This window comes from Oryx dammah, unplaced genomic scaffold (assembly GCF_014754425.2).
Source record: "Oryx dammah isolate SB20612 unplaced genomic scaffold, SCBI_Odam_1.1 HiC_scaffold_12, whole genome shotgun sequence".
In the NCBI taxonomy this organism is placed as follows: domain Eukaryota; kingdom Metazoa; phylum Chordata; class Mammalia; order Artiodactyla; family Bovidae; genus Oryx; species Oryx dammah.
In genome coordinates this window covers 22,551,746-22,571,391 of record NW_024070196.1, presented here as the reverse complement: position 1 = coordinate 22,571,391, position 19,646 = coordinate 22,551,746, and positions in this window count along the sequence as shown.

The following is a 19,646-nucleotide window of genomic DNA, read 5'->3' as shown; positions in this document are numbered from 1 at the left end:
TTAACTTTATAGTTTTGCCTTTTCTAGAATGCCATGTAGTTGAAATCATACACTCTGTAGTCTTTTCAGATTGGTTTCTTTTACCTCCTAGTAACATGCGAAAGAATGCTCAAACTACCGCACAATTGCACTCATCTCACATGCTAGTAGGAAAAGGCAATGGCATCCCACTCCAGTACTCTTGCCTGGAAGATCTCATGGATGGTGGAGCCTGGAAGGCTGCAGTCCATGGGGTCGCTGAGGGTTGGACACGACTGAGCAACTTCACTTTTACTTTTCATTTTCATGCCTTGGAGAAGGAAATGGCAACCCACTCCAGTGTTCTTGCCTGGAGAATCCCAGGGACAGGGGAGCCTGGTGGTCTGCCGTCTATGGGGTCACACAGAGTCGGACACGACTGAAGTGACTTAGCAGCAGCAGCAGCACATACTAGTAAAGTAATGCTCAAAATTCTCCAAGCCAGGCTTCAGCAATACGTGAACCGTGAACTTCCTGATGTTCAAGCTGGTTTTAGAAAAGGCAGAGGAACCAGAGATCAAATTGCCAACATCCAATTGGATCATTGAAAAAGCAAGAGAGTTCCAGAAAAACATCTATTTCTGCTTTATTGACTATCCCAAAGCCTTTGACTATGTGGATCACAATAAACTGTGGAAAATTCTTCAAGAGATGGGAATACCAGACCACCTGACGTGCCTCTTGAGAAATCTGTATGCAGGTCAGGAAGCAACAGTTAGAACTGGACATGGAACAACAGACTGGTTCTAAATAGGAAAAGGAGTACGTCAAGGCTGTATATTGTCACCCTGCTTATTTAACTTCTATGCAGAGTACATCATGAGAAATGCTGGGCTTGATGAAGCACAAGCTGGAATCAAGATTGCCAGGAGAAATATCAATAACCTCAGATAGGCAGATGACACCACCCTTAGGGCAGAAAGTGAAGAGGAACTAAAGAGCCTCTTGATGAAAGTGAGAGGAGAGTGAACAAGTTGGCTTAAATCTCAACATTCAGAAAATGAAGATCATGGCATCCGGTCCCATCACTTCATGGGAAATAGATGGGGAAACAGTGGAAACAGTGTCAGACTTTATTTTTTTGGGCTCCAAAATCACTGCAGATGGTGATTGCAGCCATGAAATTAAAAGACACTTACTCCTTGGAAGAAAAGTTATGGCCAACCTAGATAGCATATTCAAAAGCAGAGACATTACTTTGCCGACTAAGGTCCATCTAGCCAAGGCTATGGTTTTTCCTGTGGTCATGTATCGATGTGAGAGTTGGACTGTGAAGAAGGCTGAGCCCTGAAGAACTGATGCTTCTGAACTGTGGTGTTGGAGAAGACTCTTGAGCATCCCTTGGACTGCAAGGAGATCCAACCAGTCCATTCTGAAGGAGATGAGCCCTGGGATTTGTTTGGAAGGAATGATGCTAAAGCTGAAGCTCCAGTACTTTGGCCACCTCATGCAAGGAGTTGACTCATTGGAAAAGACTCTGATGCTGGAAGAGATTGGGGGCAGGAGGAGAAGGGGACGACAGAAGATGAGATAGCTGGATGGCATAATGGACTCGATGGACATGAGTCTGAGAGAACTCTGGGAGTTGGTGATGGACAGGGAGGCCTGGCGTGCTGCAATTCATGGGGTCGCAAAGAGTCGGACACTACTGAGCGACTGAACTGAACTGAACATGCATTGAAGGTTTCTCCATGTTTTTCATGACTAAATAGCTTATCTCCCTTAGTGTTGAATAATATCCCATTGCCTGATGTCTGTTTTTTTTTAATCCATTCATCTACTGAAGGAACTCTTAGGTGCTTCTAACTTTTGGCAGTTTTGAATAAAGCTGGTATAAACATTCATGTGTAGGTTTCTGTGTGGAGATAAAACTTCACCTCTTTTGTGAAAATACCAAGGAGCACAATTTCATGGTAAGAGTATGCAGAGTTTTGTAAGAAACTGCTGAACTGTCTTCCAAAGTGGCTGTGCCATTTTGCATTTGACCAGCAATAAAGCAATAAATGAGAATCCCTTTTGTCTACATCCTTGTGAGCATTTGGTGTTATCAGTGTGCTAACTTTGACCATTTAAATAGGTGTATAGTGGTATTTCACTGTTGCTTTAATTTGCATTTCCCTGATGACATATGATTGAAACATCTTTTCATATGTTTATCTCCCATCTGTATCTCTTTGCTGAAATAACTTTTAAAGTCTTTGGTTCATTTTTTTTTATTGGATAAAATGTTTTCTGGAAGTTGAGTTTTAACAGTTCTTTGTATATTTTTGAAAATAGTCCTCTATCTGATGTCTTTGGCAAATATTTTCTCACAGATTGTGGTTTTCCTTATTCTTTCAACACTATCTTTTATAGAATGGCATATATTAATTTTATGAAGTCTACTCATCAATTATTTCATTTTTGGTTGTGTCTTTGGTGTATTAAAAAAAGTATCACTATATCTAAGTCACCTAGATTTTGTCTTACACTATCCTCTAGGAATTCATAGATTTTGTTTCATAGCACCCATGGTTCATAGCATCTATGTTGAATCAATTTCTGAAAAGGGTATAGGTAAATATCTGTAATAAGTTTTTTTTGGCATGTGGATGTCAAGTTGTTTCAGCAACATGTGTTGAAGAGACTGCCTTTACTCAGTTATACTACTTTTGCTCCTTTGTCACAGATCAGTTGACAGTGTTTATGGGGATCAATTTCTGTGTTCTCTCTTCTGTTCCACTGATCTACTTGTCTGTTTTTTTTTTTTTTTTCAGTACAAAATTGTCTTTACTACTGTAGTTTTCTAAGAAATCTTAAAGGTTGACACAGTCAGTCCTTCAGTTTCATTCTTCTCCTTTAAATATTGTGTTGGCTATCTGTATCTTTTACCTCTTTATGTAAATTTTAGAATCTATGAATATATCCAGTAAAATAACTTCTTGGGATTTTTAATAGGATTGCATTGAATGATCAGATGGTGAGAATTGACATATTGACAGTGTTGAGTCTTCCTATCCATGGACATAGCATATGTCTCCATTTATTTAGTTGTTTTCTGATTTCATTCATCAGTGTTTTATACTTTTTTTCTGTAGATACTGTAATATTTTGTTAGACTTATATCAATTTCATTTTTGTGGGCACTAATATAAATGCCATTGTGTTTTATTCCACTTGTTTATTGTCACTATATTGGAAAGCATTTGACTTGTGTATACTTTATAACCTGCAGCCTTGCTATAATTGCTTATTAGTTCCATAAGGATTTTTTTTAATCTTTTGGATTTCTCCATAGATGAGCTGTTATTTGTAAATAAAGACATTTTTTAAAATTTTAGTTGATTTACAATGTTGTTAGTTCCTGCTGTACAGCAAACTGGTTCAGTTATACATATATATATATATATATACACACACACACATATATATATAAATATATAATTTTTCATATTCTGTTCCATTATAGTTTTTTACGGGATATTGAATATAGTTCCCTGTGCTATACAGTTGGATATTGCTGTTTATCCATTCTATATATAAGAGTTTGCTTCTGCTAATCCCAAATTCTCAATCCATCCCTTATCTGCCTCCCCTTCTTGGCAACTGCAAGTGTATTTTCTCTATCTGTGAAGTGAGTTTGTTTCATAGATAAGTTCATTTGTGTCATATTTTAGATTCCACACATAAGTTCTATGATATTAGTCTAACTTCGCTTAGTGTGATAATTTCTATTTCTATCCATGTTGCTGCATTATTTCAGTTTTTTTTTTTTTAATGGCCAAATAATATTTCACTGTATTGGAGAAGGAAATGGCAACCCACTCCAGTGTTCTTGCCTGGAAAATCCCAGGGACAGGGGAGCCTGGTGGGTTGCCGTCTATGTGGTCGCACAAGGTTGGACATGACTCAAGTGACTTAGCAGCAGCAGCAGTATTTCATTGTATATACAGACTTCATCTGAACAACAAAAAGAAATTATTTCTTCCTTCCCAGTCTATATACCTTTCATTTCATCTTCTTGCATAATTGCTTAAGCAAAGACTTTCACTATGAAACTGAAAAAGATGAAGGAAAACATCACTGCCTTGTGCCAGATCTTTGTAGAAAAGCTTCAAATTTCTCACTATAAACTTGGCTGTAGTTTGTTTTGTGGATAGTGTTTATCAAATGAGAAACCTCCCTCTATCCCAAGTTTACTGAGTGCTTTCATCATGAATAGGAGTTGAATTTTGTCAAATGATTTTTTCTGCATCTATTGAGATGATCATGTGATTTTTCTTTATCTTGATGTGATGTTTGCAATGGTGAAACAGCCTGGCACACCTGGGATAATTTCTACTTAATCAAAGTTTATAATTCTTTTTATAATTTTTGGATTTGATTTTCTAATGTTGTTGATGATTCTGGTGTCTGTGTTCAAGAGAGACATTTGTCTGTAGTTTCTTTTTTATAATGCCTTTGTTTCTGGTTGTAGGGTAATGCTGACCTCACCAAATAAGAAAGTGGTTCTCTCTGCTTCTATTCTCTGAAATGTATTATAGAAACTGATATAATATCTCCTTTAAATGTTTGGTAGTATGGAAACCCACTCCAGTATTCTTGCCTAGAGAATCCCAGAGACAGAGGAGCCTAGTGGGCTGCTGTCTATGGGGTCACACAGAGTCGGACACGACTGAAGCAACTTAGCAGCAGCAGTCTTCAATAAAGAATCCATATGAACCTCATACTTTCTGTTTTGGAAGCTTATTAATTACTGACTCAACTTTTAAATAGTTATAGTGCCTTCTAAGCACTGCTTCATTGCATCCCACAAATTTTGATAAATTGTTTTGGTAAATTATTTTCACGTAGTTCAAAATATTTTTTAATTTTCTCTTGAGATTTCTTATACCTAAGTGTCATTTTAAAGGTGTGTCATTTAATACCAACATATTTTAGAATCTCTCAATATTTTTCTGTTAATTGCTTTTGAGTTTAATCATTGTGGCCTGAGGACAAATGTCCTGTTTTGTTCTTCTCAATGTGTTAGATTATATTCAAGGCTATAAAACACACTATCTTGGTGAATGTTTCATGTGAGCTTGAAAAATATGTATTCTGCTATGGATGGATGTAAGAGATGTACTATAAAGAAAGCTGAGTGCAGAAGAATTCACTCAAGGTGTTGGAGAAGACTCTTGAGAGTCCCTCAGGCTGCAAGGAGATCCAACCAGTCTATCCTAAAGGAGATCAGTCCTGGGTGTTCATTGGAAGGACTGATGTTGAAGCTGAAACTCCAATATTTTGGCCACCTGATGCGAAGAGCTGACTCATTGGAAAAGACCCTGATGCTGGGAAAGATTGAGGGCAGGAGAAGGGGACAACAGAGGATGAGATGGTTGGATGGCATTACCAACTCAATGGACATGGGTTTGGGTAGACTCCGGGAGTTGGTGATGGACAGGGAGGCCTGGCGTGCTGCAGTTCATGGGGTCACAGAGTCAGACACCACTGCATGGCTGAACTGAACTGATGGTTGGATGAAGTAATTTATAGATGTCAATTACATCCAATTGATTGATGGCATTGTTGAGTTAAACTGTATCCTGATTTTCTGCCTATTGGATATGTCCATTTCTGTTAGAGGGGTATTGACATTCCTACTGTGGTAGTGGATTATCAGTTTCAGGCCTAGTCTATTTTTGCCTCATGTAGTATTGTTTTGTTTTAGGCATACACACATTAATAATTGTTAGGTCTTTTGAAGAAAAAAAAAAAAAAAACAGAATGTTTGTTACCTTTGTGTGATTGGCATTATATAAGAATACACATTTGTTGAAAGTCATTACATGGAAAATTTAAATTTTGTGTATGTTATTGTATGTGAATTCTCACTTAAAGATGATAAACTAGTTGGGAAAAAATTACCTGGTGGCTTGGTCAGTAAAGTATCTGCCTGCAAGGTAGGAGACATCAGAGAAGTGGGTTTGATCCCTGGGTCAGGGAGATCACTTGAAGGAGGGTGTGGCAATCCACTCCAGTATTCTTGCCTGGAGAATCCCATGGACAGAAAAGCCTGGCGGGCTACAGTCCACAGGGTCTCAAAGAGTCAGACACGACTAAGCAACTGAGTACACTTGCATGTCTTCTTGGGTAAATGACTGGTTTATTATTATAAAATGCTCTTCTTTATCCCTGTAATCTTTATTTTGAAATTGTCTATGTTTGAAATTAATATAGCCATTCCTGCTTTATTTTTATTAATGGTGGTATGGTGTATTTTTCTGTACCGTTTACTTTTAATCTTTAAACTGTATGTGTTTATTTTTACTTAAAGTAGGTTTTCTGTAGAAAACATAGTTGGGGAGCAAATTTTCTTTTTTTTTTCTCTCTCAATTTTTTTCATATATAAACTCGGTCTTCACTTTTTCTTCTTTAATCAATGAGTCCTATGAAATTCAAATTAAGGTTATAGGTGTGAGTTACAAAGAATATCAATTGTAGCTGGGGATGTTATGAAATTGTGGGAAATTTCTCCTAGAAGTAACATGTGCCTTCAGAAACTTCTCAGTACTGATCTGGTATGTACTATTTTTATTTGATAATTTTTTGTGCTCACTCTCATGTATAAAAATTATGGTTTGATTCATGAAACTTCTGTTTCCAATATAGAGGAAAATTGTTTCCTCATACACAACTCAAGTTTGTATTGAGCTGTGTATGAGAAGTTTGCCAGTTTATTTCACTCTCAGGAACAATTAATAACTGCCAGAGATCTGTTTCACACCAATCTGATTACTTCTTTGGGGTGCTTTTCATCGTGATAACCACTCATGTGTCTGGTGGTTATTTGCTATGTTATGGCTTCCATTGCTCCAGAATCTCACCATTAACATGTTATTAGGAAAGTCTGTTTCAAAGTCTATGTCACAGAGAGAAATTTTAGACAAAGGGCAGGTGTATATAAAATATTAAGGCAAGAGATAATATGATTGTTTAACTGTACAATCCATTGCCATTAAGTACATTCAAACATTGTATAACTATCACCATTTCCAGAAAACTTTCCTTTTCTGAAACAGAAACTTTGTATCCATTAGACAATAACTCCCCATTCCTCTCTCCTCTCAGTCACTGATACTCCAAACATTTATTCCAAAAATATTTAAACATATACAGAGTGATCAAAAGACTTTTACAATGAACACCATATACTTACCATATTCTACAATTAATATTTTTCTGTATTTGTTTTAACAGACTACCTATCTATCCCCCCATTCACCAATCCATCTTTTGTTCATACATTTCAAAGTTGCAGACAATAGTACGTTTCACATCGAAACACTTCAACACGTAAAATTAACTAGTTTATGCTTACTGTACTAATGTAAACTTTATATATAAGGAAATGCACAAGTCTTACACTTATTGTGCAAGTTTTGACAAATGCAGCCCAAACCCTTATCAGGATATAGAACAAATATAGGACATTTCCTTCACTGCACAAAGTTTTATGAATATTACCATCACCAAGAAAGTTCCCTCATGCTTCTACCCAATCACGCACAAGCCTCAGGCAACCTCTGATAATCTCTTTTAATTGGTACATTTAGATCATTGATATTCAATATGGTTATTGATTTAATTGGATTAATATCTACCATATCAGTTTTTTTTTAATTTTTTGCTCTTGTTCTCATAATTGATTCAGTTATCTATTGATTTTATACTCATATTTTCAAGCTCTCTCCCACTGAATCATTATTCCTAATTGTTATATCAATCCCTGATAGCTCAGTTGGTAAAGAATCTGCCTGCAATGCAGGAGACCCTGGTTCAATTCCTGAGTTGGAAAGATCCACTAGAGAAGGGATAAGTTACCCACTCCAGTATACCTGGGCTTCCATTGTGGCTCAGTGGGTAAAGAATCTGCCTGCAATGCGGGAGACCTGGGTTTGATCCCTGGTTTGGGAAGATCCCCTGGAGAAAGGAAAGGCTACCCACTTCAGTATTCTAGCCTGGAGAATTCCATGGACTGTAGTCCATGTGGTTGCAATGAGTCAGACATGACTGAATGACTTTCAAAAAATAGTTACGTTATTACAATTGCAAAAGTACACTATCTTGGAGAAAACTTCCTTTTTCTGGAGTATTCTAGAAATTTACTAATTCTTGATATTTAAATAAAAAATAAATGATCTATACAAATCTCTTAATTTTCAGATTTCTTATACAGTTTTTCTAATGTGTGCTTCAGGAGGGTATATTGAGATACATGTACCCCAATGTTCATTGCAGCACTGTTTATAAAAGCCAGGACATGGAAGCAACCTAGATGTCCATCAGCAGATGAATGGATAAGAAAGCTGTGATACATATACACAATGGAGTATTATGCAGCAATTAAAAATAATACATTTGAATCAGTTCTAATGAGGTGGATGAAATTGGAGCCTATTATACAGAGTGAAGTAAGCCAGAAAGAAAAACACCAATACAGTATACTAATGCATACATATGGAATTTAGAAAGATGGTAACGATAACCCTGTATGCAAGACAGCAAAAGAGACACAAATGTATAGAACAGTCTTTTGGTCTCTGTGGGAGAGGGAGAGGGTGGGATGATTTGGGAGAGTGGCATTGAAACATGTATAATATCATATATGAAATGAGTTGCCAGCCCAGGTTCAATGCATGATACTGGATGCTTGGAGCTGGTGCACTGGGACGACCCAGAGGGATGGTATGGGGAGGGAGGAGGGAGGTTAGTTCAGGATGGGGAACACGTGTATACCTGTGACGGATACATGTTGATGTATGACAAGACCAATACAATATCGTAAAGTAATTAACTTTCAATTAAAATAAATAAATTTATATTTTTAAATAAATAAATAAATAAAATGCTTTAATGCCCCAACAACATATCTTTCACTCATCCTGAACTGTGTTGATATTCTTAAAGTTTACTACTACATTTTATTTTATAGTATGACAACTCTTTGAAAACCTTACTAAAAACACAGTTCATTCAGATTATAATTATTTGCTTCACAGAGAAGTAAACAATTTAACTGCACTCCTACTATGCATCATGTTGGTGCCAGCTTCCCACACATTACTGACACAACTTGCTGATAAGACAGTCTGTTATTTACCATAATGATGGACAATACCACTTCTCAGAGCTTTGGCAGTGTTTCAGAGTGAGGAGGAAAGATTAATATTTGTTTAAAATGTATTTAAAAATTAAATATTTAAATAAATATAAAGCTTTATATTATAGAAAAACTCAGACATATAAAAAATAACTTGGTTGTGCTGTTCTTAGTTGCTCAGTTGTATCTGACTCTTTGTGACCCCATGACTGTAGCCCACCAGGCTCCTCTGTCCATGAGGATTCTCCAGGCAAGAACACTGGAGTGGGTTACCACTTCCTTCTCCAGGGGATCTTCCCAACCCAGGGATTGAACTCAGGTCTCCTAAATTACAAACGAATTCTTTACCATGTGAGCCACCAGGGGAGCCCAAAAAAATAACTAAATAAATACAATCAACCCACATATATCCATCTCTTATCAACCTGTCAATTATCATTTGCCTTTCTTGTATCTCCTATAACTTCACCTTACTTCTTCTTGTTGCTGTTTAGTCACTAAGTTGTGTCCAACTCTTTTGTGACCCACAGACTGTAGCCTGCCAGGCTCCTGTGTTAACACGATTTATCAGGCAAGAATATTGGAGTGGGGTGCCATTTTCCTTCTCCAAGGGAACTTCCTGACCCAGGGATCAAATCTCATCTCTTCACTGGTAGGTGGATTCTTTACCACTGTGCCACTGTGGAAGCCCCATCTTACTCCTAAGCCTTCATAATTTTTTCTATGTTTTTCACATATATATCTATAATGAAATATACATATCATAACTGTTTAATTATACAAATGGACAGAACAATCTGAATCCCACCCCTATTAAGGCATATATCTCATGCTGAAACAGAATAGTCCCTTTAACAAGTGAATTCAGTCACTGTGGCATGCCATTCCCTTACCGACCTCTTGCCTGTGAAACAGCTAAACATTTTCTTTTCATTATTGATCAGCTTCACCTATATAAGTTCATGTAATAGAGTTATTCAGTCTGTATTTCTTTGTGTCCAGGTACTTTCCATCAGCATGTTTGTGAAATCTGTCCAAGTTGTCGTGTGTGCCACTGATTTTTGTTTCCAATATATTCCATTAAAAATACAATTTTATGAACCAAATGGTAAAATTATTGTTAATTACTTCCAATTTTGCATGTGATTTGTTTTATTTTCTATTTAGTCATTGTATAGATTCATCATTTTCTAGGGAGGACACTAGAATATCTGTAGGTATAATGAGAATAGTTTGATTGTTTTGAAATCTTAAAATTTTGAATACTTTTATTTTGTGCACTCTAACTACCAAATTATCTGTATCATATGATTTAGACTGTCATAATTGTATAAAGAACATAACTCCCTTGCTGTCAGAGTTAGTGGAGATAAGTTAATGTGTTTTACTATGTGATGAATAGTTGCTACTTCCTACCACAAAAGTTATACTTTTGCTTATACAATATTTTTTTTTAATATAGACTACTGGTTTTTATTATGCATTTCAAAATACATTTTAAAAAGTCAATATACCTTTAGTTCACTACTCAAAAACAACAAATATGTCTTGGTTACTCAGAAATGGTTAGAATAAAGCAACTGGTCCTCTAGGATCATCACATTAGTTAAACTCCTTTTGTTTTCTCAAATATTCCATTACTGGAATTGGGGAATGCTAAAGTATCTTCATACTCAAGAAAATCTATTTAGTAGTACATAGTGATTAAACTAGAAGTTTTACCTAACAACATTTAAAATGATAAACAAAATACTAATAGAACCACTCTTTCTTTAATCATTTATTGAGCTTCTTGTTTGTAAAGAAGTTATAGACCAAGAAATGTTGATTTAAGTTGTCTAAAACTAGATTCCCATAAACTATAGTATAGGTAGTGAGGAAAGTAGATGTATGTGTAAAATGGTGTTATACAGTCAAAAAATGCAGTAGAAAAACACTAGAGCACAAGTAACATAATCTAGTTTCTTATATGGTATTTGCTGGAAGTAGTGGGAATGGAAAAGTCAAGAAATTTGTAAGAGGGAATCCAAACTTTTAAGGTAAATTTTACAGTAAAAATAGGGTTTGCCAGATAAGGACTCTATCTGTATATAGGTATATCTTTATGTATATATTGTAGGGATGTGAGTTTTGTGATCATTTTTAGTAAAGTCAAAATTATATATAGATGAGAAAATATACTAGTACATAATTACTGATAGTCTAAATAATCTAGAGGCTTAATTTTTGGGAACTTTGTCCATAATAACATGATAGACTTTAACCAAAGTAATGGTGATTAATCATTAATTAGTAGAACTAGAGAGGCAATGGTTCAAGGCTCACTATAAACTTAATACCAGGACATTCTTGATCCTGAAGTTTGGTATAAAAATATGGCACAAGGTAGGGTTGAGCATACCAGTAATGTTGAGTCGTTTACCCTGAAGATTGCAATGATTCAGAAGGAAAGACTCAAGCAGGTTCACATTTAAAATTTGTAGGTAAACAGCATGTTTGCACTGGGTAAATATGAGATATTTGTTTTTATCCAGAAAATTGGGAAAGTGTTATTAGAAAGAGTAAAATTTAAATATTAATTTACAAACATGATACCTAAAAAGTTTTTTCTTTATAATAGCAGGCCTTATACATGCCAAGTAAGAATAAAATTATAGTCCATAATGTTTATAAGTACAATTTCTTGAAAACTGAAATAAAAGCTGTTGAAAATATCTAAGGACCATTGTCTAGAACTGATATGTCAGATACTTAAATAGGCATTCTATGCATTTCTATTAATTCATTTACAGAATAACTTAAAGGAGATATAGTTAATATTTATAGCATTGCAGGTATGAGAACTGAATTGGAAAAGGTTGTTAATTCACCAGTATCACACAGCTATTTTCCCTGCAATGGGAATCTATCCTTGAGATTTCAACCTTAAAATATAAAGTAAAAATGAAGATGTAATATTGCCACAATAAAAGCTAATTTACTGGGTACATTAAACATGGCCACAATTTCTTTCCAGATCTACCCACAAATAAGTGAAAACTATTTCCAGGCTTCTTCAATCTGGCTTATCATTGTAACTTACTTTGGCCAATAATGACAGACAAGTGACACTGCATGAATTTTAGAGACTAGGCCTCAGAAAGTTTCACCTTATATCTATTTGCAACACTGCCCTACATCCATCTTGCCATGAAGAACCAAAGATAAAGAGACCCAGTTGCACAAGCTCATCTAACAAGCTTCCAGTCTAACTGAAAACAAGATAAGACAGTATTCAAAAGTCCTCCTTCAGAATCATGAGAAATAGTAAATTATTATAGAGCTCAAAATTTGAGGATGGTTTGCTGGCAGTTATTGATAACTGAAACAGCCAATTTTTAAAGAAGTTAGGTATTTAAGTAAAATAGTGAAGAAATTTAAATATGTTCTCAATAGAAATAATCTTAGGTACATTTTGTAATTTCTTTCACTTTTGTAAATTTATTAACTATTTCAGGTTGATTGAGGGAGTTAACAATGAAGTTTAAAGTTTAACAGTGAAGTTTAAGTTAAAAGTGAAGTTTACCTACCTTCACTTTTTTTTAATGGCATATAATGGCTTTATAATGTTATGCTAGGCTTTGCTGTGCACTGAAGTGAATCAGCTAGATGCATACATACATCTCCTCTCTCTTTGAACACCCCCCACTCAATCCCACCCATCTGGGTCATCACAGAGCACCAAGCTGAGCTTCCTGTGCTTTATTGCAGGTTCCCACTAGCTACACGGTAGCGTATACACGTCAATTCTAACCTCCAAATTCGGCCCACCCTCCCCTTCCTCCACTTCACATGTCTGTTCTCTACATCTTCATCTCTATTCCTGCCCTTCAAATAGGTTCATCAGTAACATTTTTCTAGATTCCACATACATGGGTTAATATACGAAGAATATTGAGGAACCAAAAGTCATATCACATCATTGTAGACTGCTGTCTTATTCATTCTTTACTCATCTGACATTTGTTAGAAAAATATTAAATACTGAAAATCGCAAATGGGTTAAAATTATTTTTATAACCAAAAGTAATTATTTAGAGTACATATAAAAATATATCACTTACTAAGAACTTCAAATATCACCTGTGTGTTCTTTTTGGGTGTCAAATCTGATATCCAAAATGCTGGCAAATGTATTTTAAAGAACTGCTTACCAGAACTACGAAAACGAAGCTGTGTCAGAATGTTAAAATTTGTATTTTTTTTTCAGTGAGTTGACTAAAACATAGGATCTTTTAATTACTCAAATTATGAAAATGATGTCTATCATTGTGTTTGAAAATTAGTACACAAGATGAACATTTTAGTAATGACAAACATTTAAATATATTTAGTTAATTAAGTCATACTATTGAGCTAACATCTAATGTACTTGCTGTGTAACTTACGAAGCAGTGCATCTGTTTAATCTCCCTTTAAGAGAATTTATTGATTTCCCTCTAGAAAAAAAAAAGAAAATCATAGTTTAACATGGTATAGAATTTATTATATATATATATATATGTGTGTGTGTGTATATATATATATCTATATATAGATATATATATATACACACCAGGCTTCCCTGGTGGCTAAGCTGGTAAAGAATCTGCCTCCTATATGGGAGACTTGGATTGGGAAGATCCCCTGGAGAAGGGAATGCCTATCCACTCCAGTATTTTGGCCTGGAGAATTCCATGGACTCTATAGTCCATGGGGTCACAAAGAGTAAGACACCATTGAATGACTTTCACTCTCTCTCTCTCTCACACACACACACACATTATATTTATATATATATATAATCCTATATAGATATGTTATAAATCTACAGTTGTAAATTATATGTATTATCTAATATACATGATTATATGTAATTACATATAATCATGTATAATTGATGTACAATTGGTTAATCTCAGGTATCTTAATCAAACAATCCTATATGGACATTTAATTTTAATTTGTGCATTTCTTATATATCATCCTCTAACCCTCAAATATATATGTCATATATATATATGTATGTATATGTATACATTATACAGTTACTGATACAAATGAATTGATATATACACCTGCTAGGTAAATAATTCCAGAACAATCAATAGAGCTAGTAGGAAATGAAATGTTTAAGAAAGCTATCCTGAAATATAAGCAATAAAATGTAAGTATATAGACTTTTTTATGATCCAATTATGAGGTAAAACAATATATTCAATCAGATAATATCCCTTACTATAAGAAACTACCTTAAAGTTCAATTAGAATGATTTAGAATTCCAAGTAAATGTTGGTTTAAGTAAAAAGTAAATTTTGAATTATTAAAAAAATTGGACAATAGGGAAAATATTGAATTATGTAATAAACCACTAAAATTAAGTTAATGTTAGATATAATTGATTTGCTGACTATTGCTATCAATAGCTATATATCGCAAAGACAGGGCTTATGTGTGCTCAGTCTCAGTCGTGTCTGACTCTTTGCAACCTCATGGACTGTAGCCCACCAGGCTCTTCTGTCCTTGGGATTCTCCAAGGCAAGAATAGTGGAGTGAGTTGTCATTTCCCACTCCAGAGGATCTTCCCAACCCAAGGATCGAACCCATGTATCCTCCATTGGCAAGTGGATTCTTTACCACTAGCATCACCTGGGAAGCCCAAAGACAGGGACAACCTGCTAGTTAAAGGTAAAGAAATTATAGAGCACAAGCTGGAAAAATTAAAGCAAATTATTATAATTTTGCTGTTACTTGAAAACCTTGTTTTAAGATTTAAAGTCTTTTATTAGGAAGCACAGATGAAAGTAATGATAACATGTAAAAATTTACACTTGAATACGATTAAGCTCAGCAATCACATTGGACTTCTAATGAGAACAAACATGCTTTCTAACCAATAGAGGCTGCCTGTCTGCCTCTTAGTGATAAATGCTCTGATTTTGTGTGTCACTGCATCTCATTTCAAAAGTTGGCAGGATGTAGTCTAGTCAAGGCTATGGTTTTTCCTGTGGTCATGTATGGATGTGAGAGTTGGACTATGAAGAAAGCAGAGCACCGAAGAATTGATGCTTTTGAACTGTGGTGTTGGAGAAGACTCTTGAGAGTCCCTTGGACTGCAAGGAGATCCAACCAGTCCATTCTGAAGGAGATCAGCCCTGGGATTTCTTTGGAAGGAATGATGCTAAAGCTGAAACTCCAGTACTTTGGCCACCTCATGTGAAGAGTTGACTCATTGGAAAAGACTCTGATGCTGGGAGGGATTGGGGGCAGGAGGAGAAGGGACGACAGAGGATGAGATGGCTGGATGGCATCACTGACTCAATGAACACGAGTGGGAGTGAACTCCAGGAGTTGGTGACGAACAGGGAGGCCTGGCATGCTGCGATTCATGGGGTCGCAAAGAGTTGAACACGACTGAGAAACTGAACTGAAATGAATAATCTGAGGGCTGGTCATGTGGCCTTTGATAAAAGAGTCAAGAATATACAATGGAGAAGACAGCCTCCCCAATAAGTGGTGCTGGAAAAGTTAGACAGCTACATGTAAAAAAATAAAATTAGGCCACTCCCTAACACTAAACACAAAAATAAACACTAAATGGATTAAAGAACTAAATGTAAGACCATACACTATAAAACATTTAGAGTAAAACAATGGCAGAACACTCTTTGACATAAATCACAGCATGATACTTTTTGATCCACCTCATAGATAAATGAAAATAAAAACAAAAATTAAAAAGTGGGACCAAATTAAAAGCTTTGACATAGCAAAGGACACCATAAACAAAATGAAAAGATGACCTTCAGGACTGTGAAAATATTTGCAAATGAAGCAAATTTAGAGATTAATGTCCAACAAGGGATTCATGTCTACAATATACAAATAGCTCAAGCAGTTCAATATCAAACAAAAAAGAACTTGATCAAAAAATGGGTGGAAGATCTAAATAGACATTTATCCAAAAAAATATATGGCTAAAAAAGATTTGGAAAGATGCTCAACATCAATAACTATTACAGAAATGCATATCAACACTACAAAGAGGTTTCATTCCACAATTGTTAGAATGATCCTCATCAAAAAATCTACAAACAATAAATACTGGAGACAGAGTGTGGAGAAAAGGGAACCCTCCCACAGTATTGGTGGAAATATAATTAGGTTCAGTACCATGGAGAACAGTATGGAGGTTCCTTAAAAAACTAAAAACAGAGCTACCATGTGACCAGCAATCCCACTCCTGGTCATGTATCTAGAGAAAACCACAACTCAAACAAATGCAGTCACTCCACTCTCACAACAGCACTATTCACAGTAGCCAGTATGTGGTGTGTGTGTGTGTGCTCAGTCGTGTCCAACTCTTTGCAACCCCGTGGACTATAGCTTGCTAGGTTCAGCCATCCATGGAATCTTCCAGGCAAGAATACTAGGGTGGGTTGCCATTTCCTACTCCAGGGGATCTTCCTGACCCAATGGCACCCCACTCCAGTACTCTTGCCTGGAAAAATCCCATGGACGGAGGAGCCTGGTAGGCTGCAGTCCATGGGGTCGCTAAGATTTGGATACTGAGAGACTTCACTTTCACTTTGCACTTTCATGTACTGGAGAAGGAAATGTCAACCCACTCCAGTATTCTTGCCTGGAGAATCCCAGGGACAGAGGAGCCTAGTGGGCTGCCATCTATGAGGGTCACACAGAGTCGGACACAACTGAAGTGACTTAGCAGTAGCAGTAGCAGCAGCAGGGGTCAAATCCACATCTCTTGCATCTCCTGCGTTGGCAGGCAGGCTCTTTACCACACATGAAAGCAACCTAAATGCCCATCAAAAGAAGAATGGTTCAAGAAGACATGGTATTAGGGAACCAGCAATATAGCTACATTAATATAAACGAGAAGAATATTTGCTGCAAATGTATCTATTTTAGAGTTCCCTCAGCTTGCTAGGGGGAAGTGCTGTCTTTCACAAAGACATTTCATAGTATATTGTTTATTCTTAAATAGGAAAAATGTTACTATTTTTCTTCTAGTATCCTTATATGTAAAGATTCACAATATATGTTTTGCTGTGTGTAATGTTTACTTAGTTGAAGTATTTGTATCTCATGATTCCAGAAGGAGTTTTAAGTTTCTTTTTCCAATATACCAAATTTGGTTTTCTTGTATGAAAAGAAATTTAACTGGAAATGTACTCAGTGAGTAACAAACTCTATAAATAATTTGTTACATATTACCCCATTATTTTGTTAGCAATGAGACAAAACTGATTATCACATATAAAGTATGCAACACATAAAAGCCCACAGGTATATATTCAATGAATGAATAACTATATCTACTTTTCAACTGAAGAAACTGAGGTCAAAAGAAAAATGTTAACCATAATTACATAACTCAAGAAATTCTCTGAAAATTTGATTCGAATATTATTTTTCTATATTTCCTTAAAAGATAAATTAAAGTCCTAATAATGGACATTTCCTCTTTGAAAAGAAAATCTGAGAGTAATGTTTTACAGATAAAAAGCCTCAGATTATAATAGCCAGGACATGGAAGCAACCTAGATGTCCATTGGCAGACAGATGGATAAGAAAGCTATGATACATATACCCAATGGAATGTTACTCAGCCATTAAAGAGAATATATTTGAATCAGTTCTAATGAGGTGGATGAAATTGGAGCCTATTATACAGAGTGACTGAATTAAGTCAGAAAGAAAAACACCAATACAGTATACTCAGTCCTGGGTGTTCATTGGAAGGACTGATGCTAAAGCTGAAACTCCAATACTTTGGCCACCTCATGCAAAGAGTTGACTCAATGGAAAAGACCCTGATGCTGAGAGGGATTGGGGGGCAGGAGGAGAAGGGGATGACAGAGGATGAGATGGCTGGATGGCGTCACCGACTCGATGGACATGAGTTTGGGTAAACTCCGGGAATTGGTTATGGACAGGGTGGCCTGGAGTGCTGCAGTTCATGGGGTCACAAAGAGTCGGATGCAACTGAGTGACTGAACTGAACTGAATGCGTATATATGGAATTTAGAAAGATGGTAACTATGACCCTTTATGAGAGACAGCAAAAGAGACACAGATGTATAGAACCGTCTTTTGGATTCTGTGGGAGAAAGTGGAATGATTTGAGAGAATAGCACTGAAACATGTATATTATCATATGTGAAACAGGTTGCCAGTCTAGGTTCAATGCATGAGACAGGGTGCTCAGGGCTGGTGCACTGGGATGACCCTGAGGGATGGGGTGGGGAGGGAGGTGGGAGGGGGGTTCGAGATAGGGAACAGATGTACACCCATGGCTGATTCATGTCAATGTATGGCAAAAACCACTACAATATTGTAAAGTAATTAGCCTCCAATTAAAATAAATATATATATTTTTTAAAAGCCTCAGATTAAAATTTCAGAATAAAAATAAGGACGAAAATTATTGGATCTAAACACCATTTCTGTGTTTCTTTTGCTCTTAATTATAAAAGCCTGGAAAAAAAAAGTTTAAATACTATGAATTTATGGAGTCTCATCAATTATAACTTGAAATAGTGGATAAGAAAAAGCTGGAAATCTTAGTAAAGTTCTAACTTTTTAAAAATTGCATATACCACCTTGTTTGTATTTTCCAAATGACTACTGCAAGTAGGAAAGAAAATCAGAAATATAGCCCTATCTTTACCTGCTACCAACATGACAGTTCTAATCTGAAAAACTGTATTTTACAGCTGTTTTACTGTTTAGTTGCTTAGTTGCATCTGATTCTTTTGTGACCACATGGTTGATAGCCTGCCAAGCTCCTCTGTCCATGAGGTTTCCCAGATGAGAATACTGGAGTGGGTTGCCATTCTCCAGGGGATCTCCCTGATGCAGGGACTGAACCTGCATCTCTTGCTTGACAGGAGGATTCTTTACCACTATGCCACCTGGGAAGCCCACATTTTATGGCACTTAAGTCCAAAATTTATTTTCTCCACCTTCTTCATTATAGAACCTTGATAAATGTGCCCAATTTAAAAACAAAACAAGAAAGCAAAATCCCAGCCATTTTGCAACTAGAGGTGTAGCCCATCAGATGCCACTAGAAGTTGTTAGGTGGGGCTTCTGGGGAAGTCCTCTGCCCTCTCCTTCCTTCTCTTCTAAGTAAAACACACTTCAGCTGCCTGGCATTCCAATCCCCACCTTAGACTCCTGAGGAAAACCTGAGAATAGAAGTCACACCCTGGAATGACTAAAGAAGGAAAAGAGATGAGCCCAAGTCTCTAGGATTCGTGGGGCTTCCATTTTAGCCTTAGACGATCTACCTTCCATCTTCTTTATCACAAGAGGAAATTAAACTCTAACTGGTTTAAATCACCAAGAAAAAAAAAAAAAGAGGATGTGGTGCGTATGTATGTGGAATGGAATATTACTCAACTGTAAAAGAATAAAATAATGCTATTTGCAGTAACATGGATGGACCTAGAGATTGTCATA